Genomic DNA, 26,808 nt, shown 5'->3' with positions numbered 1-26,808 from the left:
CTCTTTTTTGGATAGAGCGAAGACCTTCTATTTCTGAGCTTCGGTCTGAAGCACAGTACGTATTAGATATCTTATTCGCATCTCAGCAAACATATCCGAAAGAAAATCTTTCGGGTGAAAATCCGTCAAAATCATCTCGGTAAACCTCCAGATTCGAACGAGAGTGTCAAAAGAAAAAAAAGGGACACGTAAATCGGTTATCACGATATTTTTCTCGGTTCGACGATCCGATGCGCGCATGCGCACTACACTACACTCGAACAGCGAATCAATAGCGTCCATCGCTTTTTAAAAATGCACGAACCTTGAGAAGAAAAGGATTTTCCAAGGCAACACTGGAGTCTGCGAAAGAGAGCTGAGGAGCCTGAGGGTGTAGCAGGAATGCGCGTGCAGCTGTTTGCCTTTGACCTCTGAAACGAACTCCTTAGTTTCACTCCGTCGGCAGCTAGCTACGTCCGGCGAACTAGACAAGGGGGGGAAGGGAGAGAGAGAGAGAACGGCGGGAGGGGGGTAAGGAGACTCGCCACTATCTCCCGGGCGTTCTAAGGTGCAGCGTACTTGCGGGGTTATCCGCCGAACGAACAGGTTCAACAGGAACGCGCCGCTGTCGGTCGAGTGATTCAAATCGTCGTTCACAGAGAGAGAGAGAGGGGGGGCGGACGACTCGGCCACGTGATTGCTGGGTTGGGTTGTTTCGGCCTTTTTTTGGGGGGCTACTGTTATTCGCCATCAGAACAGACGGTCCTGACGCATGTGGAGAGAGAGACAGAGCACGCACCGGCATGTCTGTCGTCAGCAGTGCGCGAGCGTTGTGATTGGTATTTCGTGGATCGGATGTCCCCAGGAGAAAAAAGGACCGGAGGAAGGGCAACAAGTGGCCGCGAGTGATGAAAGTGTGTAGCGAGACCCTGAGCAGCCCGAAGATGGTGGAATGTCCCTGGGACCTTGAACTTGAAACGCCGTTCCACAAGTTTGAAGACAGTTGCGCTTTCAGCAAATGAATCGTATCCGGACGCCTTGGAAGTGGAAGAGAATCAAAGTAGGCAGTTTTTTTCTTTTTTATTTTCCACCTTCTTGTTTACTGCTATACACAATAGCTCATTAATGTGCTCGTATTTATCACAAAGGGAAGTGAATTTGGAATTGGGAAAATCAATTTTTTACTCTTTTTTATTTATTTTTTATTTTTTTAAGTAACTGTCATGAAAAGAGATAGTTTGCAGGGGTCGCTATTCTGGTATAGATTGCTCTTAGTCATGGTTAGCTGTGGGCGAATTGCATCTGACTTTAAGTTTTTAGGCTTAAGTTTTAAGGGTAAAACTCCAGAACACGGTTCCCCTTTGAAAATCACGTCGAGAAGAAGAGGGGAAAAGCAGTAACGTACGGTTCGTAACTCCGCCCACTCACTGCGTTCCCCCTCTTCTTCTCGACGACTGCACGTGGCAAATGTCACGCGACATAACAGTATAGCCAAGCTGAAAAACAACGAAATTAACGGCGAAATTCTATTTAGTTCCAACTTGTTTTTAGGCTTAAAATAAAACATATCAGCGGAGTAACATGCATTAAACATTTTCGCGTTGCTATATTTGGACCTCATCTTGTTTCCAGATGAAAACACGTTCGTATAGATATATACACTAAACGAATTCTATTTTTTTTTTTTTTTTTTACATTTTGAAAATCTAATGCTTCGCTTTATAATAATACCTAATGTTTTTTTCTATTACGATGCCCAAATCCTTTTATTTTATTTAACTTTTTTTACAAAACAGATCTTTTGAATATTAATCACCCCCCCGCATAATTATTTTACATCAGTCCTTTCAGGATTGTTTTTGCACTCTGTTCGCAAACGCCCCATGTTTGCCGAGTCACTGGTTATAGCGATAATTTCACGGTTTAGGAACTGTGAAATTATATCGTGATATTTCTCTTTTCAGCATAAGAGAAAAATGGCAGTGACATCACAATCGTATCCAACCTGTATTCAAGCTGATTGAAACATGGAGCCCCCTCCTATTTTACAAACAAGTATGAAGTCCGTATTTTGAAATAAAATCTTTTTAAGTCACTGGAGCTGAGAAAGGGTAAATTTATCTCCCATTCGATTTTAGACATTATTACTTCTACAAAAATGTGCTCCCCCATTTCTTTGTTCCTCCCTTTAAATGCGCATTGTCCTCCCCTGAAAAATTTCTAACGACGCCTATGGTTACACTGCTCAGTCCAGCGCTGGTCTTCCGATTACTTCCCTGCACAGATAATCCTGTCAACAGCTGCCATTCTAACGTTTTGAATGGTGGAAAAGACATCGGTTGCCTTGGCAACCATCCAACAGAGAACCATGGAAAAGCAACAAACAGTAAAAATCATAGAATACGTATTGACAACAAAAAATGCTTTCTATCTAAAAGTGTTAAAAGATTTTAGCAATAAAGTAATAAAAAAGTAAAATAAAATAAATCTGAATACGAAAGTGTTAAACTAATTGCTCGATCCATCACGTTCGAAGTGCTCGTTCTGTCGAGCCCTTTGTTAAACTTTCAAATACTCTTGACGGTCATAAAAATTGTTTTCTTTTTTTTATGTTCGTGTACTAACCATGTCCTGATGAAACCACTGGTTGTTGTTGGAAGAGGTGATAAGTTTGTATTTGAGAAATTCCACCATCTGATATTTGTTATTGTATTTCTATTTAAAAAAAAGTGAGGTTCGAAATAAGAAAGGGTTTTTTAAGCGCTGAGAGAAAACAGTTTCGAGTTGTTTCAATTAACAAACTGATCTGTTCGAAGAGTGATTTGCAGATAGCAATGTTCTTAATTAATTTACGTTTTGGAGATACTGTGGGGTATTTGTGAATTCATGGGACGTTTTCAGAAAAAAGATATTGCACTCACGCACAGAGAGAGAAATTAAAAGAGAGAGATGGAGAGAGAAATAGAAAGAAAGAAAGGGGACAAGGAAAGAGAGCGAACAGGAAGACAAAGAGAGAAAGACAAAGTGGAGAGAGAGGAGAGGAGTAAGAAAGGGGAAAGAAAGAAAGAAATGGGAGAGGGAGAGAAGGAAAAAGAGCGAACAGGAAGAGACAAAGAGAAGGAAAGAAAGAAAAAAAAAGAGAGAATGGAAAGACGGGGGAAGAAGTAAGAAAGAGGGAGAGATTAATTAAAAGAGAGAAAGATAGAAAGGGGAGAGGGGAGAAAGAAAGAGCGAACAGGAAGACAAACGAGAAAAATAGAAGGAAAGAAAGAAAGAGAGAAAGAAAAAAGAGAGTGGAGAAGGAGAGGGAGAAACAAAAAAAGAAAGAGTGAAGAGATTAAGAAGGAAAGAGCGAAATAGAAGGAAGAGAGAGAGAGAGAGCATAGAAGGAAGGAAAGAGAAGAGAGGAAAAGAAAGAAAGAACAGAGAGAGAGAGAGAGAGAGAGGCTTTAGTACAGTATTTGGCTTTCAGTTTCATATCAGCGTGCGTGGTATATAAGAAGAAATAAGACTCGGCAATCCCTTCTTTATTCCCATCCAATCCTTTGCTAACAAAATCGGATTAAAGTTACTGAAACATGAGAACTTCCTGCCATTCTGATTTTCTTTTTTTCCTTTTTGATTGAATCCAACTTTTTTCTCTTGTTTTATACTTTGGAAACGCGGTTTCCTCTCGCATTTTCTCTTGATTATCAAACCGCACACGACAAACACGGAGAAGAGAGAGAGAGAGAGAGAGAGAGAGAGGCTCTGTTTATGCTATTTTCTATTTCTAATAGGAAAAGAGGCTAAGCACTGCTAGCCACTCTTCCTACGTGTTCTCAGTACCCCCCCCCCCCGCTGTGGGTGGTGTTAGGGTCGCACCTCTATTAGACGACTGCAAAGCGGGTTAGCTGTTAGCTGTCGGTCAACAGAACCAACGTTGCTGTTCGGGTCTCATCTGAAGAGGTTTGTTGACAGACAAAACACGTTCGCCTGCGTTGGCTTATAATGCAAGCCGGTCACTCAGTAAATACTTCTCAGGATGCAGGCGCGTGGAAGATGAACTTTGATCGCGTGACGTCACAGAGTAAACACGAAACAGACAGAATGGTCAAATTAGAATGAGCGAGACGAGAGTCGGTTTCGTAAGAACAAGATAGAACGATAGTGAAATTTTGTCTGCTCTTTTTCTTTTCTTTCTCCTATCTCACTTGGATGCAATCTAAATGTAATCAACGTCACCTTCTTGAATACGAAATTATTGAGAATTTTGGTAATTACCTCATCGAAATGTCTGGTTAACCGCGTCATAAAGCCGTTTCCCGGGCTTTGAGGCCCCCTCCCCTCCACCACACACACACACAGTACACATGCACGATGAACAAATATGCGAAATCTGCACTCGGGCGATGGTTCAAAGTGGTTAGAGTCATGATTATATCTGTATCGTGTTCGTGCGAATCTTCGGAACGTACCAAATCCCAGTTGGAGGGTGGGGTCATTTTCACGCTCAGCTCGAACGTGATATCAACAAAGTAGCCTCGCCCAGCTAAGCGTAGTTCAGAAGGAGAAGGGAAGGAAAAAAAAAAAAAAGAGCGAAAGCAGTTCCATTGTTAATGCCCCAAAGAATGTTGCTATGGCTGTCCTTGAATCCTATGGGACTCATGCAAGTACCTTACAAAGGAACACACCTAAAATAATTCAGAAACGATGTTATTACGGGGAGGTAAATGGGGAAAGGGGTCGCTAGAGAATAGTTGTGTGTAGAAAATTCCCTGACCTCCATTAGCATTTGCATTTAAACTATAATAAGCATTGTTATGAGGAGACTGTCTGCTTTAGTGGAAGGTAAAATGTTTGCGACTTCTCAAAATCCCTCCTGTGGGAGTAACAGCAATTGATGCTTTGGTCTCTGAGGGTTCAGAACAGAAACAGCATGCGTAGACTCTTCGTTCTGCGAACTGGCAAAGAAGCTTTGGAACAGACTATTATGGAAGCACTGAATAGGAAAATGTTGACGTTTGGGAGGGGAGGGAAGAGACTATTTTTATTGCTTCTCTGGGAATGAAGCTTGATAACTTCGTCGTGCGTGACCTGGACAACATCATGTGACATTTCGCAGAAGCTTTGGCAGTTTCGGAGAAAAAACAGAATTGCATAAAAGTGAGTGATTTTTCTGTTTGTACACTGTATGAGCGAGCATGCGCCAAGCAACTTATCTCGAACATGTCACGGTGCACTTGAGATAGAAACCAGAAGTCATCTCCCAGAAGAGAGATCAGAGGTAATAGCCTTCCCCATGAAATTAGTAAGCTAGTGGACAAAAGAGTCCACCAGACAAACATGAAAAACTGCGAGTGCATAGCATGATTATCAAGTTTTGCCAGACTGTACTCAGTCTCGCTATAAAACTGTCCAGAAGATATCGGCAGGCGCGGAAGCCTGTCCTCCGAAGATATTGATTCGGAAAGTCTTTATTTGCATCATAAATTTCCCATGTGGCTCAATCCGCGACAGCTTGTAGAGCCATCAATAGTTATATAAATTAATCTGCTGTATTTACAGAGTTAATATACATATCAGTGTGCAAAGAACAGTCTATTTTCAAGGTGAGGGTTAAACTACACGCGACTTTTAAAGATTAAGAATTAATTATAATTGTAAAATATAAAATTTATTTTTCTACGACTACCTTGAACTTTTTGTTCATTGACTTACAAACTTATGAAGAACTTGCAGAGCTATCAGCAATCTTATAGCACATTTTCATTTTAGTGTTATGATAAAAAATAATCTTTATTGTAATGTGAAGTAGCTTAATATTCATTAAAACTGTAATATTTATTAAATATTCCCTATATAGAGAATATTCCCAAAATAGGAAATACTCCCTAAATATATAATTTCAAATTTTGTTTGTAAATCCACATCCAATAATTTTAATAATCTTTATTCATTCCAATAATCCGTCTTAATGAAAGATTTATATATTTCGCTGATTATAACTGTATAATTTCCTGCTATTCAACAATAGCCCGTTTTAGCACGCACGCATACACACACACACACTGCCACCCCCCCCCCCAAAAGCGAACCTTTGTATTAAGATAGTCACAGGCAGACAGAAAAAATAAAAAGAGATGCAGAGAAAAATGGTGTTGCCTCGTTGAGTATAAAGACTGTACAGGCTGTTCAACTGCAGTAATCTGAAGCCAGAATGGAGAAGAGGCTGGATTTATCAAACTTTGAAAAAGGTCTCATTGTGGGTGCAAGCTTAGCAGGAACCACGATTTAAGAAACGAAAGACATAACTGGTTTCTCTAAAGCATCCATCTCAAAGGTTTTTAATGTCTGGAAAGAAAACTGTTCTTCCAAATCTCAAAGGCGTAAATCTGGCAGAAAAACAGTACTTCAAGAGCTAAGTCATCGTACTCTAAGGAGGACTGTACGGAAAAATAAGACATCCAGTGTGCAGTAAATAACATTTGAATTCAATCACTCCACAATTGCCTTTTTCAACCCGTACCATGCACAGGGAATTGAAGAAATTGGCGAGAACCTCAAGAAGCAATGAACCCGGTTTGCCTTGTTAAGTCAACTCGATCATCTGGAGTTGGTATCATGATACGGGGAATGTTTTATTGGTATGGACTGGGTTCGTACCTGAATTTTGTAGCAGATCTACTGCACCCTGCAATGTCTCACTTGCATCCCGAGGGTGACGGCCACTTTATATGGGTGGCAATGCAACAGCGCATCGTGCTAGAATCGTTCCGACAACATGACACGGATTTCCATCATCTTCCCTTGTCCCCACAAATACGTGATTTCAATCCTATTGAGAATGTGTGGCATATGTTGGAGAGAGATTCAGCAACGAAGTCCTTTTCCTTCAATTTAGTTACAGCTAAGCGATATTTTGCTGGAGGAGTGGTTACAATTACACTAAAACGATTCTAAAACACCTTATAGAATCCATGCCGCGCCGCACATTTGCTGTTATTCGAAACAAAGGGTTCCCAATTCGATACTGTATAAAAGTTCGTATTTTTTTGGTCTGTGTATACCCCACTGCAATAATAAATATTTATTTATCTTCTTTTCATTAATATTTTCCAAATAAAAAAAAAAATTAACTAGAAAAACAATAACGCCGTCTGCATAATGATGAAATGCATCCTCAGTTTAAACCTGCCCGGTGCAAATGAACTGTTTGTCCAAACCAAAGCTTAGTGCTCGAACGAGGTTAGTCATGCACAAAATGTATTCTTAGCAGCCATTAAACATTTACCTAAGGGAGCGTATTAAACAGCGAAGTTTGATGTAAATTCCAACCGTGCTGTATTTTAATTCGAAAGCTGTTCGAGTACGAACACCCGGAGAGAAAATAAAATTGCGAAAAAAAAAAAAAAAAAAAAGACTTAAGGAAATATCTCCCGGAACTTTTAAAACTCGTCATTTCTGATTGCAGATATCCCAATCACCATGGCAACTGTCTACTTTTCCGATGATCCAATCGAAATTTACATTACATGCGCGTGAAATGATTTATGGTTTCGTTCGCACGTGAAGTTTCGCGAGACAAGCTTACAAGTTCAATACGTCACTTCCTTTCATTTGTCCACGCTTTATTCAAGCCGTGATAGATGTCAGAAGAACCGGAAATGGAGAGATTAGAGTGTCAAGAAGAAAAAAAAAAAAATCTTTTGTTATTTAAATTCAGCTAGTTCTTGCCGCTTCTCTAAACTAAGCGAACCTGTCAAAATAAATCACACGTGCGACTTGTGGAAATAAATGCTTTCCTGAGTGTGTAACGCAGAACAGACGCATCGTGTCACGTTCGTATTTGGTAAGCGCGGGGGAGAACAACTCTTTTGTCGTTGAAAGTTCCAAAGATGGCAATGATAATAAATTCTTCCCACTCATCGAGGAAAGAAAATAGGGTAAAAAAAAAAAAAAAAAACGAAAAATAAAAATTTATTCCACAACCACTTGTCTCCTAATGTTCGATGCACTTTCGCTATTTTTGGCTTTAAACCATCGTTTTTAATAATTGGTCATTTTTTGGGGTCTACGCTATTCGCATCATGCTAGACGTGTAATTACTGCATTGTTCTAAGTCTCATTTAAGATTGAAATAACAAAAAAAGCACTTTTGTAGCATGGCTGGCAATAATCCAACAATTTCACAAAAAAACAGTTTTTTGATACATAAGATACGTCTTTCATTGTCCTTTGAATATAAATTCAAATTGAGGAAGGATAGTTGTAGAATAGATGTGCGGGAATTTGCCTTTAGCCAGCGGATGGTTAATTGCTGGAACAAACTTCCATCTATCGTTGTGGAAGTTGAGGATAGCTTAAATACTGGACAAACTTTGAAGGAATGGTTCTGTGAAATTGTTTTTTTTTTTTTTTTTCTGGCTGACATTACATAAGCTCATACGCTTGCTTTCTTGTATCACATGCCTCTATTACTAATTGCGTATCTGCTTACCACACCAACAAACTGGAAAAAGCGACTGCGAGGGTTCTTTTTCATTCCTTTATGGGTATTTCTTGTGTATATTTTAGTTGCTTAGTGTAATAATGCGAAACATTAATAGAAGGAGGATTTTCGAGAAATGCACGTGAATACGACCATTACCTTTTTTAAAAAGTATATTTTAAACAATTCCAACTTTTTTTACCTTTTTGATTTTTGAAATTGTGCAGCCAACAAATCGTTTACAATAGGTAGCGTTAGATGGCTCTTTGTCTTCCAACTAATGTTGACGTTCCTTCCTCTGACGCGTAATCCTATCCACAATTTTGCTGATGACAGCAAACTACATTCCACCTACCTGCATGAGAAACCTTGCACTGTGAAAATGATCCTGATTGGTAATGGATCTTTGAAATCGAAACTATTTAAATTGGGTCTGGAAACAAATCCTTATTGTTCTTGCGGTGAATATGAGACTCGGATGCACATATTACTTTCCTGTCCTCTTTATGAGGAAGATGACAATTACTTTTTCACCCAGTTTCTCCAATTCATCAAGCTAACGTTGGTCTTCTGGAAAATCCTAGAAGTTTAACAGCTTTGCAACATATTTCTATTGAAGTTTTTTCAAGAAGAAAGCAGTTCCTTCATCAGAAATTAAGATGAAGTTTTGCAGTGGGTGTAAGCATGGGGGTTTCTCTGTTCTTATTGAACTCAACTCGGATTTCAGGTGCAGTAAGTCGTCGATTGCGTTTAGAAATCAGTCATATGGTCTTATCTTGCGCTTTTGTTGTTACGCGTGGTCGTTCTGATCGTATTTTGTCCTTTAAACTGCCAATCTCCTTGAATCGTCGAATGGTAGTTTCTAATCCTTTAAATGAAACACCTAGTTTTTTGCCAATACTTCTCATGGAATAACTTTTGAACCCAAGCGTAGAGTTTGTGAGACGACCAACTGATTTAAAAATGGTGGCACATTATTTAGTGCCTACAGTGCACGTTGGTAGTCCCATCATGATCTGTTTTTTTTTTTTTTTTTTTTTTTTTTTTCTGGAGTGGGTGGCATCCTCAGAATTGAAGGAATTTTAAGAAAATGAGGCCATGAAAACATTATTAACTTAGTTAATTTCAATCCTTCTAAAATTTGGTCCTGTGTTATATCTGGAAAAATGGATTCTTCTGCTCCTATGCTTATCTTCGATGGCAATCAGATTTATAAAAGAGATCAAATAGCTCTATTAGAGATTATCCTGAATTCTAATCTCTCTTGGCAAAAGCAAATCACAAATATTGCTTCCTCTGCACCTAAAAAAGTGGGCCTTTCGCTTCATTCTTGACGTTATATTTCTTCTAAACAATTACAGTACTCACTCTGTGAAAATCTCAAATCTACCCTAACATGGAACATCATTCCCACGTCTGGGGAGGTGCCCCCGAAACTTCTCTGGGGCTTCTACACTTCATTCAACAGAGAGAAATCAGTTGTTGTTAGTTTGTTTTAGGCGCATCGGCGATTTAGGTCATATTGCGTCGTATATATTTATGCCTGTAAATTGCGTGTATATGTCATGGAAAGAATAATCATTAACCAATGAAAACTACTAGATTTCACACCATGACTGGGATAAGCATAAGAATTGTTGTTATAGGGTTTTAGGCACATCAGCAACTTAGGCCATATTGCATCGTATATAAAGACTGTAAATTGCGTGTGTTCTGTGGTCGATTTGCCTGTTTGCTGGACAAAAACCCGAGTTTCCGGGAAAAAGATAAAAAAAAAAAAAGCCTGCTACTCTCGACTGAGACCAACTAACCCAACCACGTTGAGAAAAAGGCCCATAAAACATTCGTCACGTCATCTATGGGATTCGAACTCTGGTGTTTGCCATCTGGTTTGGGGAGGATGGCGATTATACCAACTGTGCTACCGCGAGGGCTCATACAGAGTCTGTCTACTCTATGTCTCATAGATGTACTGTTTCTGCTGCATGCCTTTTCTATGGGCACTATTCTTCTGAATTGGTATCTGTATTCCATCCCCCCCACTCTCTTCCAACCCATTCCGCACACGTGGCGCAACCAGCTGGCATCCGTTCATTGTCCGTCTCCAAACTGACAGAGCCAACTTTTTCCCTTTATCATTTATCACTCAACTTCTGTTTGTCTTTTCAAACTTAAATCCATACACGGTACTATATGTTGTATAGTACTATGATACTATACTCATCTTAAAAAACAAGGAACAAAGTAATTTTTAAACAAAGGTGTTAAATTTAAAATCAATGTGATTGTTAACTATCTGCAAAAAACTGATCAGACAAATGCGTACTAAGAGCAGGTATTAAGAATTAAGGATAATATCTAACATTAATAGGAATTTCTAGGAAAAGTATTTCAGCAAGAAGCTTAGGGTGGGGTTCTATGTTGGAAACGATAGCAAATATCTGTACTTGCAACGAATTTGTTAAAAAACAAATGCATTGGAAACAAAAAAGACAGGGTGTTATAATCTTTTGAAACATAACGAAGAAGGTCTTGAACGATGAAGAATTCACGAAGATTGTACATTGGACAACCCGTTACACTCTATGAATTTGCCATCGTTCAATAACTGCAGAAATATAAAAAACTTAATAAATTTTATTTGCATCACCGAAATCTGTGGGAGAGTTACAGTGCACGTCAGGTGTCTCTTAAATATGGATATCCCCAAAGGTGTTCGCTGGGCGATGGATCTGATAAACGTGCGGCCCAACGAAGCATGTCTACATCACGTAGGCACTGTCCGGATATGAGAGCAGTGTGTGGGGAATCATCCCGCTGGAAAACAGCATTTTGGATGGAGCATAAGAACTGCTCTTAGAATGGTTTCAACACACGTAATTGGCCTCAGTAACAATCACAGATGAACAGCGCTACTGTAATTGATGGCTCCCCATATTAGGATTTTGGGCCTGGCCTGATCTGCCACTCCCTGATGTAGATTGAATGACCTTTTTTCCCCTGCGTGTCTCCAGACGCGCATAAGTTCGTCACTGGATCCCAAACAGAAACGTGATTCAGTACTAAAGGCAACGCGATACTATTGTTCCTCAGCAGCTCTCTCCCTGCACCACTGCAGACGTTGACGATGATGGAACGGAGTCGGGAAGCAGCCGAGGGAACGGACAGCGAGATTGCAGTCCTACTTCTCTGCCGTCTGCTAATCATGCTCCTAGATACAGGTGCACACAGGGTAGTGCTAAATTTGTTGGAAGACTAGCGGGTTGTGACAGATCTGTTTCCTGTCACTAGTAGACGGATGCATCGATCCTTCCATTCTGACGTTCTTCTGACGAGGACGTTGACGATGATGGAATGGCGTCAGAGGCGGATGAGGGAACGGACAATGAAAATACAGTCCCGCTTCTCTCATTCTTTCTTCTGCTAATCTCTCTCCAGCACAGGCACTGACAGGTGGCGTTACGACGTTAAAAATCTGGCGACTGGCAGATACCTCGATCCTTCCTTTCTGACCTTCTTCTGATACCACCAGAGCCATAGAGTTGTCCAACTATCTTTGTGCCCATTGATGCCAACAGGGTCCAGCCGTTTCAGCATCAGACTCACACGAACGGCGATTTGTCCTGTTGACTATCCCTCTTCTGATAACTAAACGATCGAACCCCATTCAAAGTCATTTGTCTTCCGTTTGCCTGTTACACGGGTGTTTACACATGTTTTTATAGCACAGATTCCTAAGTGAGGGAGGCAACAGACACGTCGAATTTCTGTTACGCTGATCAGCTTTACATAATCGTTTAAGTCCATATACATCACAGCTTATGGATGCAAAGGCTCAGGTAAATCCGTCCATCATTTCTAGGTTTGGAAATTTCAATGATAAGAAGTGTATTATTGCAAGAGTGACCACATCAGTAGTCAAAAGCGGGAAGTAGTAGCATAATTGCTTATAGAGAATGATAATCATTATTAAAAATATGACGAACACTTAATCCGTCCAAGAAGCACAGACACCTCAGAGACAACAGATTTAACACAAGACTGAAGGTGAGAGAGAGGAGTTAAGTTTTCTCTTATCAGATGTGCATTTTCAATGGATAAATTGCCTATAAAGTACAGGGTGCCGCAAAATAAGCTGACCATTTTAAAAATATCATAACTTTTTTAGTTCTTTTTAGGTTTGTAATTTTTTGTGTCTATCTTACAGGTAACCCTTGGAGAATTTAATTATGGAGAGGTACACAATTGTTCAGCCGACCAAAATAATCACAATGTTCTTGGAAAAACAATCGATCAGTAGTTCTAAAGCAACGAGCATATAGACAATTTTGTAAGGTTCGCGAGGCTCCGAGTAGGAACACAATTTACACTGCTGTTCGAAATTTTGAAGAAAGGGGAACTGTTGTTGATGCCAGACACACTGGAAGACCTCGAAGTGGTCGATCAATGGAAAACATTGCACGTGTACCGGAGAGTGTTGCAGATCAGCCTCAAACATCGACCAGAAGACACTCTGCTCAATTGAAGATCTCTCATCACTCGCTGCAGCGAATTTTGCGTATGAACTTGCATCACTTTCCGTACAAGATTCAATTAGTCCAAGCCCTTCAACCCCAAGACAAGCAATCGCGTCTGGAATACACCCGTGCCTTCATAAACCTCGCAAAAAATGATGAGAATTTCATTTCAAATTTGATGATGAGCGACAAAGCACATTTTCAGTTAAGTGGCTTTGTTAATAAACAAAACTGTTGATTTTGGGGCAGTACGAACCCAAGAATAACTCACCAGAGACCAATACATTCAGCTGAGGTAGCGGTTTGGTGTGCCGTAACAGCCGAACGCATCACCGGACCTTATTTCTTGGAGGATATTGATGGTGTTGTTCAGACGGTCAATGGAGAGCGCTATAGGACAATGGTTGAAAAATTTTTGATGCCACAGCTACCAGAAGACCACAATATGTGGTTCCAACAAGATGGCGTCACGGCTCACATCGCTCGAGCCACAATGGATCTCCTAAGGCAGCATTTTCCCAATCGCATTATTTCGAAAAATGGTGATGTGAGATGACCACTGCGCTCACCGGATTTGGCCGCCCCAGACTTTTTTATTTGGGGCTATCTCAAGGATAAAGCGTATGCCAATAATCCTCAAACCATAGAGGCCCTAAAACAGAATAACCGGCATGGGATAGCCGCAATATCTCCATATGATGTAAAAATTTCCAAGAAAAAGCTTTCATTCACCGTTTAGACAGTTCATTTATTACATTTCGTTCTAAAGTTACAGAGAAAACAAACTGTTCAACTTATTTTACGCCACCCTGTATATTGGAAAATGGTGATCTGATAAGGGGGGAAAAAAGCAGCATTTAGATTGCGACTTTTAAAATGGAATAAAAATCTTTGTTTTTTTTTTTATCTTAACGTATCAGTGTACTTCCAAAGATTTATTAAGTAAATATAAATCCAAATTTTTTGTGCAATTAGTATATATATGATAACAGCAAAGGTTAGGTCAGATTTTCAAAATGTATACACCAACAACATTTTTTTTTCAACAGTCCCAATACAGTGCTATCTGGAGCATGAGCAGCATACATATTTATTTATTTATTGCGATTTTATATTCCTCCACAATTTTAGCAGTGTTCAAGTTTGTGTCTTTGTACGTATTCTTGTTCCAACACCAAAAAATCCACGTCTTGATGTGAAGATCTTGGAGGGTATTCACGAGTTCCCCGTCCATCGTTTAGGAAATCAGCATCCGGAATTATTGATTTTTGGAGATCTACTAATATTCATCCTCTGTGTGACAATCAGTGGCTATCTTTACGAAGACATAAGCTGCACTTGGGGGGGGGATTAGAATTTCAAGCAGGTGTTGCCTATTTGTTCTTCGTGGCTTACAACTGAGACGCAGCTAAAGTTATTACCACCGTAGCGACATTTCCAAACAGTTTTCATCGTAACATGAGAGCAATGGCGGGAGCAGATGAATTTACTGCGTTATCTCGAGAGAATCAGAGAGGGGCAATTTAATCGAGTGGGCCTACGGCAATGAATTTTCAGTAGATGCGATTTGCTGCTATTCAAATTCGCGTGCTATAAATAATGACATAATTGCCACACTTATTGGAGAAGAACGGCTTTATGTAGAAATAATGAACACGCTAAAGAGGAAACCTAATATCTAACCACATCCCTCAACAGTTTATTATAAAACCATTTATCTTCCTTATAAGTTCATGATAACGGCTTGAAAGATTGTCATCGCCCTTATCAAATGTAAAAGAAAAAAAAAAAAAAAAGGCTTTATTAACAGTAGGAGACTTACTGGTTTTACAAGTGGTTGGTGAGCGAGTTCTTCCGACAACACCAGAAATACCATCATTTCGTTACTAGAAGACAACTGGCAGTTGGAGTAGCTTTCGCAGTACAACAAAATCTAATGTCAAGCACCCGCACCAGGAACAGTTAATTATTATTTGATTATACGATTAATTATTTTAATCCAATTTAAAATAATTAACACTTATTGTCTTAAACCATTAAAAAGCAACTTCAGAACAGCTCAGTCTCTTAAAATTAGTATTATTAATGGAAAATGACTAAAGGAAGTGTACTTTATCCACACTATTCCCATTTCCACAATGTAACCATGCAATTTCTGCCCTGAACAGAGCGAGGTAGCGAGTCTCACTGCTTCTGCCATGAGAGGCAAATTATTCCGATGTTCGACAACCCGTTGCCCATAAATGAACATCACGAGATCCGATCTTCTAGTATTCCCTGAGATATTATACTTTTGTTCCTGGTTAGGGTCCCATCTACGAGGAAGAACAGACCTTCCTCATTCATTTTACTCAAGCCTCTTCACCGCTTTACACATTTCAATCAGATCTTTCCTTGGACCTCTACTTCTCAAACTTTGCAATCCACACCTTCTAAGCAGTTCATATGCGCATCAATTTGCACATCATTAATCTGGTCGCGCTCTTATTTGAACCATGTACAGCCCTGAACACAATATTCCAAATGAGGTGTGAGGTGTTCCAAATGACATCCCTCTCCCTACAAAAAAAGTCCTATAAATCATGGCACATGATGTACAGAACATTCATGTACCTGCCTAGCCACCTGTTCGTAACGAAATGTAATGTCAAATAAAAATTTTCATGGCTGACTGAATCATAACTATAACTGTTTTCCATCTAGAACCACTTTTAGCTTCTTTAACCCTAGCTTATACGCGACTCCAGGATTTCGTTTTCCAGATGAATAACTTTACATTTACATGCATTAAACTTTAGTTACTATTTTTTCGGACCATATATGTAACCGATCCAAGTCTTTTTTGAAACAACGTGGCCTGGTTCGAATTGCTAACACATTTCCCGCCTTAAAGTCATCAGCAAACGTGACAGTTCCCTTGAATACCGTCGTCAATATCATGTATGAAAATTAGAAATAGGAGCGGACTCAAAAATTAGAAATAGGAGGAACCCAACACCGAGCCTTTAGACTGGTGTTGGGTTCCCTCCTATTTATAATTCTTGCTTGTTACAGCGGTCCACCCCGAAGACTGATCATTTATGACAACCCTCTACTCCTGTCTTTTAGTAAGCCTGCATCCAGTTAGGACCTTACCAGTTATTTTTAAAAATCCTTCATACACTTATTACAATGCAAAAACTTGAACTGTTTGGTGCAACCTATAAATTTCGACTTATTATTAATTTTTTAAAGTAGAAGGGACTTTGCAATCGTCCTCTACATTGATAACGTTCAATGGGTAAAATTATAATTTAGAATACCTGATCACAGATATGATTAACTATATTTCAGATTTTTTTACTAAAGGACTAAATTATCATCTATTCATTCTATCAGTATTAATAATTATTTATCGTATTTACTCCTATAATTTTTGCCTTTGCGGCTAATGCATTGTATATGGCCACTGTTCTTTCACACCATGGGGAAAAAGGCCTGTTTAGATTCACAACCGAAGTCCAGAAAAACATTCCGTCTGGATAGGAACTTTTAGTTATTTATTTACTATTATTATTATTATTTACTTTTGCACCACGTTGAAGTTATCCGATCTCAGGCGAGGATTGCGTGGCATTTTCTTGCTGAAAACTCAGGTTTTTCATTGAGCAGCGAAACTTGGGAAAAACAGATATGACTGCCAATGTTCAGGTTATGCTGAACATTGCCTATGGCAGTGTTCATCAGTGAAGAAAAATTAAGCCAATGGTTGCAGAGTAGCCCTCGAGACCTACAATGACAGTTGGATAAATGTAATGCTCAATGTTGGACCAAACGACCATCCTAACTAATGTCATATCAAGTCGTGTGGTTGGAGAGTCCTGCACCAATCACATGATAATAGCGAAAATTGTCCACAAAATCTATGAAGGACACAGATTTGTAGTAAAGTTAGAAATAAATGAGTAGCATTGACCAAAGAACAGCCACTGGAGGACAAAAGTTTAACCTTTCCAGAGATGTGAACACCTGAAACTGAGTCATTTGCTGAAACTGAATCAATGCTGTGAGTTCGAGATACTTTTTCACAACGAGGAAGTGAATATAGCCTGCTTTTACAGCCAGATTTTTAGACATTTAGACCAGTTTTTCGAAGAGGAATGCAAGATGGACTTTGATAAATATTCTACTCCATGCGATTAGCATAATGGTTAAAATCATGGTCCTTCCACACCGTGTGAAAAAGGGACAGATTTAATTCGGATCAAGAGGAGGAGGATCTTTTATTGGCTTTTTAAAGAGTTAGAATTGGTCTCAGGCGTAGGTGGTATAGTTCTTTCTCCCGGAAACTCGGGCTTTTCATCCAAACAACCAACCATAGATTATACGGTATTTCAGAAATAATACACTGACGCCTCATAGCCCTAATTGCTTTGGCGATAAAACAAAACAAATAATCAAACTGTTGGAAGACGCTCTATAGTCAACTAATATAATGTATCATATGAAAAATATGCTAGCAGAATAAAGTTGCCATGTACCTGGGAAACAGAAATCCAGATATAAGCTAGTGGGGAAGTGGTCCATAGCAAAAAAAAAATTAAAGATTTTCAGTCAGACACGAAGTTTTCCATGCGGTCTAAACAGACGGCCAAAATGCCATTATCTGCTATTTAGAATATTATGTTAAGGCCTATACGCCACACTTGAAAAAAGACATAAGCTTCTAAAAAAGATCCAAAGAAGGGTTGTTGTTGTTTGTTGTGTTATAGGGTTTTAGGCACATCAGCAACTTAGGCCATATTGCACCATATACACGATGAGCTAAAACATTGTGACCACCTACCTAATATGATGTTGGTCCTCCAGGTGCATCCAAAACAGCTCGTACCCAGCGAGGCATGGACGCTACAAGATTTCTAAATGTGTCTTGTGGTGTCTGGTACCAACACATATCCAGCAGATCCTTTAACTCCTGTAAGATTCGTGGTTGAGACGCCGCAAATCGGAGTTGCTGTTCCAACACAAACCACAGATGTTTGATGGGATTGATGTCTGCGAAATTTGGAGGCCAGGGCAATACCTGGAAGTCTTCCTCATGTTCTGCAAACCAGTCTCGCACAATCCGGGTGGTGTGGTGTGGCATGGCGCATTATCCTGCTGAAAGATGGCACTGCCAGAGGGGTAACACCGTTGCTATGAAAGGGTGTACCTGGTCAGCAATGATGTTTAGGTAGGTGGTAGACGTGAGAGTGCCCGGCACATGGATGACTGGACCCAGGGTATCCCAGCAGGACATCGCCCAAAGCATGACAAAATCAACATCGCTCAAAGCACGACAAAATCAAGCCGCGGCCATCGGCTTGATTTAGTCGCATGGTGCATCCAGGCGCCATCACTTCCCCAGGTAAACGACACACATGTACCCGGCCGTCCACATGGTGCAACAGGAAACGTGATTCATCAGACCAGACGACCTTCTTCCAATTACTCAAGGTCCACTTTCGATGCTCGCGTGCCCATTGTAGGCGCTGTCCCCGTTGAACCGTGGTCAGCATGGGCACTCGGAGCGGCCTGCGGCTACGCAGCCCCATTTTCAGCAGGGTTCGATGTACTGCGTGTTGTGACACATTACTCCTGTCACCAGCATTCCAATTACCGGCTAGTTGCGCCACAGTCGCCCTTCTGTTGCCATGTACCATCCGGGAGAGCCTTCGCTCACCTCGAGCATCGATGAGCCGTGGTCGTCCAACACCTCGCCGGCGGTTCGTGGGTTTTCTCTCCTAGGACTAATTTCGGTAGGTACTAACCGAAATTAACGTGCCGTTTTGCAATGCTCTGACCGAGTCGTCTGGCCATTTCAATTTGGTCTTTGTCAAACTCGCCTAAGTCCGCTGACTTTCCCATCTGAAGAACAAGAGTAACGCTGTTTAACGGAACTGAGTATCGGGTGTTTTTTATAACGTGTCCTGACCCGCGCACGCGCCGTAGTTCACCTGCAGCTGCTTCGATTTGCATAACGACTCGCTGGTCATAATGTTTTGGCTCATCGGTGTATATCATAAATATATACAGTACTATAGTGTAAATTGCGTGTATTCTGTGATCGATTTTCCTCGTTATTGGATGAAAAATCCGAGTTTCCGGGAGTGAAAACTATGCTATCCTGAAATGAAACCGACTTACTCAGCCACGTTGTGAAAGAGGTCCATAAAAATTCTTCCCGTTATTCAATGGATGCGAACTCAGATTTTTTCCACACGATGTGGGGAAGACGGTATTTTAACCAACTGTGCTATTCACGAAAGCCAAATCATTGAATGAATCGTCTGCCACAATGGTCGAAGAGAGTTCGCTAAAATTCAAAATGGAATTTTATAAGGGACGAATGAAAGATTTTTTTTTTTTTGGCAGATGCAGAGAAGTCCGGCTCATTTTAGACGTTATAATACTAATGCAATACAATCTAATACGACAATGTTTGTCGTATTAGAATCAGTAAAATTAAAATATTTCACCAAAAAAGTCACCAGTTTCAGTAAACAACAGGAGAAATTAAAATACACAAACCAGAAAAAAACCAACGACAACCCCCACCCCCCCACAAACTAGTTAAAATAATTCACATCAGAGAGATACTCCGTTAATAGTGTGAATATATATCTACACGTACATGTACAAGGACAACGCTTCAAATACTTTTTGTGTAGTTTCTTAATATCAGATTTTGCCATCAGGTGGAACTGTATAATTCTAACTCAAAAAAAAAATCAAAATCCATTTTCTTTTGCGAGCACTGAACTGATCCTATTAGTTATTTTAATCTCATCTTCAGTGCTTCATTATATAAAGCTTAGTCCATTAATATGGACTATATCTTGCCCACACAGTCTTGACAAGCAAAAAGTCTTTGTATATTCATTAAACCTTAACTTTGTATGTTCAACGAGGCAGACAGAGACGTGCATGGCTGCTCTGTGCGTGGCTGCTATGAGCCACTAATAGTGCAATTAATCGACAACCATCATAACTAAACAGATGGAGAAATGAAGCATAATCATCGTGATGGTAGTCTAGACAAGCAAACGTTTGGAATCTTAGCAAAGTTTCGAACTAAGCGAAGATGTGGAGTGGTTTTGATATGTAAAATCTTATCTGCGTTCATACAAGCTCTGTGGAAGATAGCCTCATGATCACTCACGCACCTTTTAGAGTGATGTGGCTTGTCGTTCTACATTCGCATGACATGGAATAATAACGCTAAAACATGGGAGATGTTCTCTTGGCTTACATCGATTTTGATGGATGAAGACCATTCTCGAGAAGGTTCGCTTAATGTATGTGTTAAGGGAATGTCGTGAGGCCACGAGATTAGATTGCTCAGAGCGGCTTACAGGGATTGGGAAATGGTAGCCGAAGTAATTTGATTGAAATGTAGCACTTAGTGGACGAAAAAAGATTCGAACTTGGCAGGTGTGTCATTATTAACTAGTTGAATCTGATCCATGTACGGACATAGTCAACATTAGTGAAGGTTGATATATGTTTAAGTGATTAGCTACTAGTAGAATTTAGAATATTTGGAATAATCTTGAGAAGGAAAGTATACCAAATAAGGAGAGCATCACGAATTGGCAAAATCATGTGTTACGAAACACACTAGAAACTACAAGTATACTTTGTTTAAAGGATATTACCTAAGGAACAACCCAGAAAGCTTTTGAATAACTCTTGTAGAATTTTTAAACGACTTGGCCATATTGCACCGTACACATCGTCTACAATTGCATGTGTTCTGTGGTCGATTTAACTGTTTGCTGGGCGGAAACCTCGAGTTTTCGGGAGAAAAAACGGATGATACCCTCGCCTGAGACCAACTATCTCAGCCTCAGGTGAAAAATTGTCAAAAAAATCTCCTTCACCACACCCCCACACCTACTGCGAGGCTGAAGTGATGTAATTTGTATTAAATAATTGCAGATATGTTTAATCTGTGTAATTTCAAGGTAAAATAGAATAGATTTTTTTAATTGCAGTATAAGATATATACAATTAATCCCGTCATGGCATAGTGCTGCCAGCGGTTTATAAATACACATATTTACATACATATGTACACTCCCGCCTAAAAGTTTGGAATCACGTTTCATTTTTCTTAATTTTCAAAGTTTTTATTAAAATGGGTCCAACTTATTTACCAATTCCTATGAAAATATTTTATATTATGTATAAAATCAAAATAAAAAATTAAAAACTGAAATAATATTAAAGAAATTTCTAGAATATTCGAGAATATTTCAGGAAGATGTAAAAGATTCCTTCATTTGGTAGAACATTGTAGATGATTCTAGAATATTCTACAAATTGGGAGTGTTGTTTCAATATTATAGAAGACTGTAGATCAGGCCTGGCCAACCCGTGGTCCACATACGGCCCGCCACATTATTTTTTGTGGCCCGACAGATGAGTTTTATACTACTGAGTGCATCAGTGGGAAATCATTCACTAGCTGCACTAGGCATGATAAATAACAAGAAATATAATACTGACCAGCTGTCCTTTTCCAATCCCCACCACCCATTCCCTTCTTCGAACCGGAAACTCTGCAGATGGAAGTAACTGATTTACAGTGCAACAATGAATTAAAACACATTCACGTCACGACATCAAAAATCAACTTTTACAACACTTATGTGACAGCAGAAAAGTATCCCAAATTTAAGATTTTTTGTACAAAAATTGTGAGCACCTTCGGATCCACATACGTTTGCGAAACTTTCTTTTCAAAAATGAAATTTATTAAAAGTAAATCTCGAGCTTCAATAACAAATCAATTAAGATGTGCAGTTACCAATATTGATATTGAAGTAGATTTAAAAAAAAAAAAAAAAAAAATTGAGTGATCGCCAAGAAAAGCAAAAATCTCATTGATGTAGATATATAATAAAAATGAATGAATAAAATAAATTTTTATATTTTTAAAAGATTGTTTTATTTTATGTGCGGCCTGCGAAAAATTTGTAGTTCGTCAAGGTGGCTCGCAGAACGATTTGGGTTGGCCAGACCTGCTGTAGATGATTCTAGTGTTTTTAAACCTCTGGCATTGCTTTTGTGAACGGTATATTTTAAATATCACTTTTGTATACAATAAAGATTATATTATAATGGTAACTGAGGAGTAAGAGCTGTAACTTATAAAATCGAATACCCATCATCCAGAAAGAGTGTTTGGTGTAAGTTTTGCGTGTTTCGTGATAAACATGGCAAGAAATAAGGAATTGAGTGTTGAAAAAAGAAGTGCTATTATAACTCTGTATAAAGAAAGTTATTACATGAGAAGTATTATTGGCAAAAAAGGAAACTACGTGTTTCATTTAAAGGAGTATAAACTACCATTCGACGATTCAAGGAGACTGGCAGTTAAAGGACAAACCACAATCCGGACGAGAGGGCATAACAACGGAAGCACAAGATAAGACTATAAAATGGTTTTATAAACGTAATCAACGACATATTGCGCCTGAAATTTGAGCTCAGTTCAATAGTAACAGAGAAACAAACTCTCGTATCTTAAACAAGCAGGATTTCATAGTGTAGCGGTCTGAAACAGGACTTCAATGTCCTATTTCAGACCTTATTAGAAAATCCTTATTAAAACCGGAAAATCGAAAGAAACGGTTGGCTTGGGCTGAGAGCCATCAACATGTAAAAAGTCATTGGACAATTGAAGAGTGGATAAACGTACTATGGAAGGAGGAATCCAAACCTGAAGTGGAGTGATTGGAGAGATTCTGTTAGCCGACTTTTGAGGTGTTGGATAGGCGGTGGAAGATTGAAGTCTTCATATATGATGTGGGTGGCTGCTGACTGCAGATTATTAATTGACTAGTGAGTGGGTTCGTCGCCAGCAATCATAGTTAGTGTTGAAGGTAGGTACAGGCATGTGATGTCCATAGTGGTACCTTGATGTTTCAGTGTCACCATTAAGGCTTCGACGTGTTGAGAGCTGTTTTAGACAGTGACGATGGGAAACTTAGCCGTATTGAACAGCACTTCCATCTCCTCTGCGGTTGTCGTGAGAGGCGCCAGTACATTGAGGGAGTTGCTGAAAACGCGTCGGTACTTGCATCCGAAGCGGACAGGTTCTCATGGCTTGGTGTTGCGCTGTAGGAGGCGTTGATATATTATGGCGTTATTATGCATTCAACTAAGCTTTCGTTGGGCTTGCCTTCAAAAAAAGGTAGACAAGTCCAATCCACAGAATTATAGATCCATAAATAATTATTAATCTCTAAACAAAAATTTTTGAAATTTTAATATTTGTGAGGTTTTTTAATAACTATTTATTGTCGAAAGCGATTTTATGTTTATGTTCAAGCATTTTCCTTCGATGTCTGATGTTTGTTCTTAGTCCTCCCCCCCCCCCCCTATTTTTTTTTTTTTTTTCATTTTGCTCATTGCAACTTAGATCTTGCCTTCTAGATCTCACTCACGCATTTGATTGAGTTAATTTTATCATTTTGTTGCATAAATTGAAATTACAGGAGACCAGTCACATTTAATCCACTGAATAGAAGATTTCTTCCATGGCCACATGGTTTCTGTTACAATTAAAGGTTCATAATCTAAATCTTCCTTTATCCGCTTTGAGATTTTCCAAGGCTTCCCTGAGGCCCGTTTCACTATGATATTTAGAATGACCTGTTTTCATTTCAACTTCATCGAATGTGCAGCTTAACTGAAAGTCAAAAACATTCAAATATTTGCCACAAGTTTTCTCCTCCTAATTTCCTCTATCTCAAATGTTTTATACAAGATTTCTTACTGTCCCTGCACCCATTCCAACAGATCCGCATCCTTCCTAAAATAAAGCTTTCGCACCTGTATGAGGTATTCAAAATGCGTTCTAATCATGCGTTATACAACGGGATAATCGCTTCTCTGTCCCTTCTTGCAAAATTCCTGTATATCTTTTTAAATCCCTTATACCTTCTTCAAACGGATTACTGTTAGAACCAGCTTCACTGTCCAAAGATTTATGTTAAATTCCACTTTCCTCAATGTCATATCTACTATTACTGTTCGTACTTTTCATTGTGCTTAACTGAAAGACTCACTTGCTCTTTCAGATCCAATTCAGCCATTTTATAAGACGGCCGTAAAAGTTGGTGCGGTTTTCTGAAGGTTAACATTTTGATAAAAAATTATATGGAAGCTGTTGTAGATGGCACTTATCCATCACTGCATTTCGAAAGTATAAGTGAAATTAGTAGACGTGAAGTGCGGTTTGGTACGATAAATTTGGTAAATAAATATATCCACCCATGTGTGTTATTTTCATAAATTGCGTGTGCTCCTGGTCAGTTTGCCTGTCAACCAAGAAAATTCAAAATTTTGCTATCCTCTCCTGACTCTCACCAACTCAGCCACGTTGTGAATAAAACCCTTAAAATTCCTCGTGCCAGGCATAAGATTTTAGTGGGCATTTTCTAACCGATGTTGGGAGGAATTTGATTATATCCATGTGTTACCATGTATCCTACCGGTGTATCCTGGTGGAATAGAGCTGGTATCATCCATTGCGAGCTTCTGCCCAATGGCTAAACGTGACAGAAGATAATAAAGTGCATTTCTCGATTTTTTTTTTAAAATTATATTTTAATTTTATCCTAAAAATCCGCACGAACCTGTTTTGATCGCAATCTGAGCTTTTCTTATTTCGATATTGGACATCAAATAACTTCTAAAACAAAACTCAAAACGTTTCATGTTACACATGCAAATAGGAAAAGAGCAGAGTGTTTCGATTCTTATAGTATAAAAATGAAAACTGAAATAAAACAGGACCGTTTTCTCCTCTATTTTTATATTTTTTGTACCACATAAATGATGTTATCAGTTGGGGATTTCAAGTATGTTTTGTTTGCACACTTCGCTTTTTTTCAAGATTTTGGCGTGATTTCCGCTACTATCTGGTCACCACATTATTCTTCGTTATTGATCAGTTAGAATCTGTAAAATCAAAGCATTGAAGTGCTTGATGTATTCCCCCCCCACCATACTTTCCATTATTTCAATTTAGACTAGAACATAAAATACGTATTAAGTCTTTATCTACACAAAATTCTTAGCAGTAATGTACTAACTTCGAACTCGATGGCGTGAGGAACTGCAAATGCACAGCCGTAAATGAATTAAAGGCAGCTTTAGGCTCGATGATGGGATCACGCAGATGATCGAGAAACAGCCTGCAACAATTTTAGTAAGTTATAGTTTTAGATGCGAAGTAATGTATGTCGATAACTATAAAAATAAACTTTTCACCTTAAAAAATAGCATCTTCTCTTCTTTTCTATATTTAAGTTGTTATCATTCCACGTAATGTCCTCTACTTAATTAAGCTGCTCCATAAATGTGAGCAGACTAATTCTGTGTACTTGTAAAGGTATAATTAACTTGTAGTGGGTGTGGTCACTTTCTGAGTACCCTCCTTCTCAATTTATACATACATACATGTCTGGAAACATTAGAAATAATTTCCTTTAATTTATTATGAAATAATAAATAAATAGTGCTGTCGCTGATTTGAATATCTTCAGGTGATTCAAGATGACATAATTTTTCTGTCTTTTTCGATATACACTGTCCAGTCAAAACATTATGACCACCTAAGTCACTCGCAGGTGTATTCCAGCAGGATACTGCTGGAATACACCTGTGTCATCCGACAAGACAGTCACCACGAAGGGATATGTAGCTGGTTAGCCACAATGGGTAGTTTTTAGTATTCCGAGTGCAGCCTGTGGGTACGAGGGCTTCAAGAGATTCCTAGGAAAATATCTTTCATACCATAACACTGCCTGTTTCTGTTGGACCAGAATATCAGACTGATCCCTCTGCAGTTTGTCCACTCCATCTACCGTCCACACGTACCCTCCATCTACCGTCGGAAAACGTGCTTCATCGAAAAGCAATTTTTTTTTTTGGTACAATGACGCCGTTCAGATGTTGGTTAGTTGTTGGATTTTAGGCGCATCAACAACTTAGGTCATTTGAGCTTCTTGAAAGGGTGCAAAGAAGGGTAACTCGCCTGGTGAGATCGGCAAAAGGGCGTCCTTATGAAGAAAGACTTCGAATATGTGAGTTGCAGAGTTTGGAAACTAGACACCTTAGAGGAGATTTGATTGAGGTGTTTAAGGCTCTGAGAGGCATCAGTAAAATGAATGAGGATAAAATTTTCAAGATTATAAATGATGCTAGAACTAGGGGACATAAATTCAAGTTACGGGGGGAAATGTTTAGATTGGACTGCAGGAAGTTCTATTTTAGCCAGCGAGTTATAAATTACTGGAATAAGTTGCCTTCTTGGGTGGTAGAGGCCGACAGTTTGGGGAAATTCAAAGGTCATCTGGATAGTACTTTCGGGTAAGGGAAGCGCATAGGATCATAGGATTAATTTCCTTTTTATTTATTTTTATTTCATTTTATTATTTTTATTTATTTATTAATTATTATTATTTATTTATTTATTTAATTTTTGTTTTTATCATTGTTTTGTTCGGATTTTTTTTTTTTTTGGCTGGTGCAGCATAAGCCATAGGCTTTCTTGCACCATACGGCCGTTACTAATACTAATACTATTGCACCGTATGTAATACGTCTGTAAACTGCGTGTGTCTGTAGTCGGTTTGTTGGATGAAAAACCCGAGTTTCCAAGAGAAAAAATTCCTCACGTTATTAATGGAATTCGAACTCAGATCTTTTCCACCCGGCGTGGGGAAGACGGTGATTTTACCAATTGTGCTATCTACGAGGAACCCACTGGCAATGGATCGCCATAAACATGGGTACCTTAACCGGCAG

General features: G+C 39.1%; 1 protein-coding gene across 1 annotated transcript in view; it reads left to right on the top strand.

Moving 5' to 3' along the window:
* Positions 1 to 380: 380 nt before the first annotated feature.
* Positions 381 to 26,808, top strand: part of LOC150090345 (carbohydrate sulfotransferase 1-like) — a 75,028-nt gene continuing 48,600 nt past the window's right edge. Inside the window, exon 1 of the mRNA XM_090389821.1 lies at positions 381 to 1,039. The gene's annotated coding sequence lies outside the window, so the exon portion shown is untranslated. The remainder of the gene's footprint in view (positions 1,040 to 26,808) is intronic.

Source organism: Mastigoproctus giganteus, chromosome 2 (genome assembly GCF_048544385.1).
Source record: "Mastigoproctus giganteus isolate SK-2022 chromosome 2, ASM4854438v1, whole genome shotgun sequence".
Classification (NCBI taxonomy): domain Eukaryota; kingdom Metazoa; phylum Arthropoda; class Arachnida; order Uropygi; family Thelyphonidae; genus Mastigoproctus; species Mastigoproctus giganteus.
Note: the sequence above shows the minus strand (reverse complement) of the source record. Positions and strands in the feature narration are given on the sequence as shown.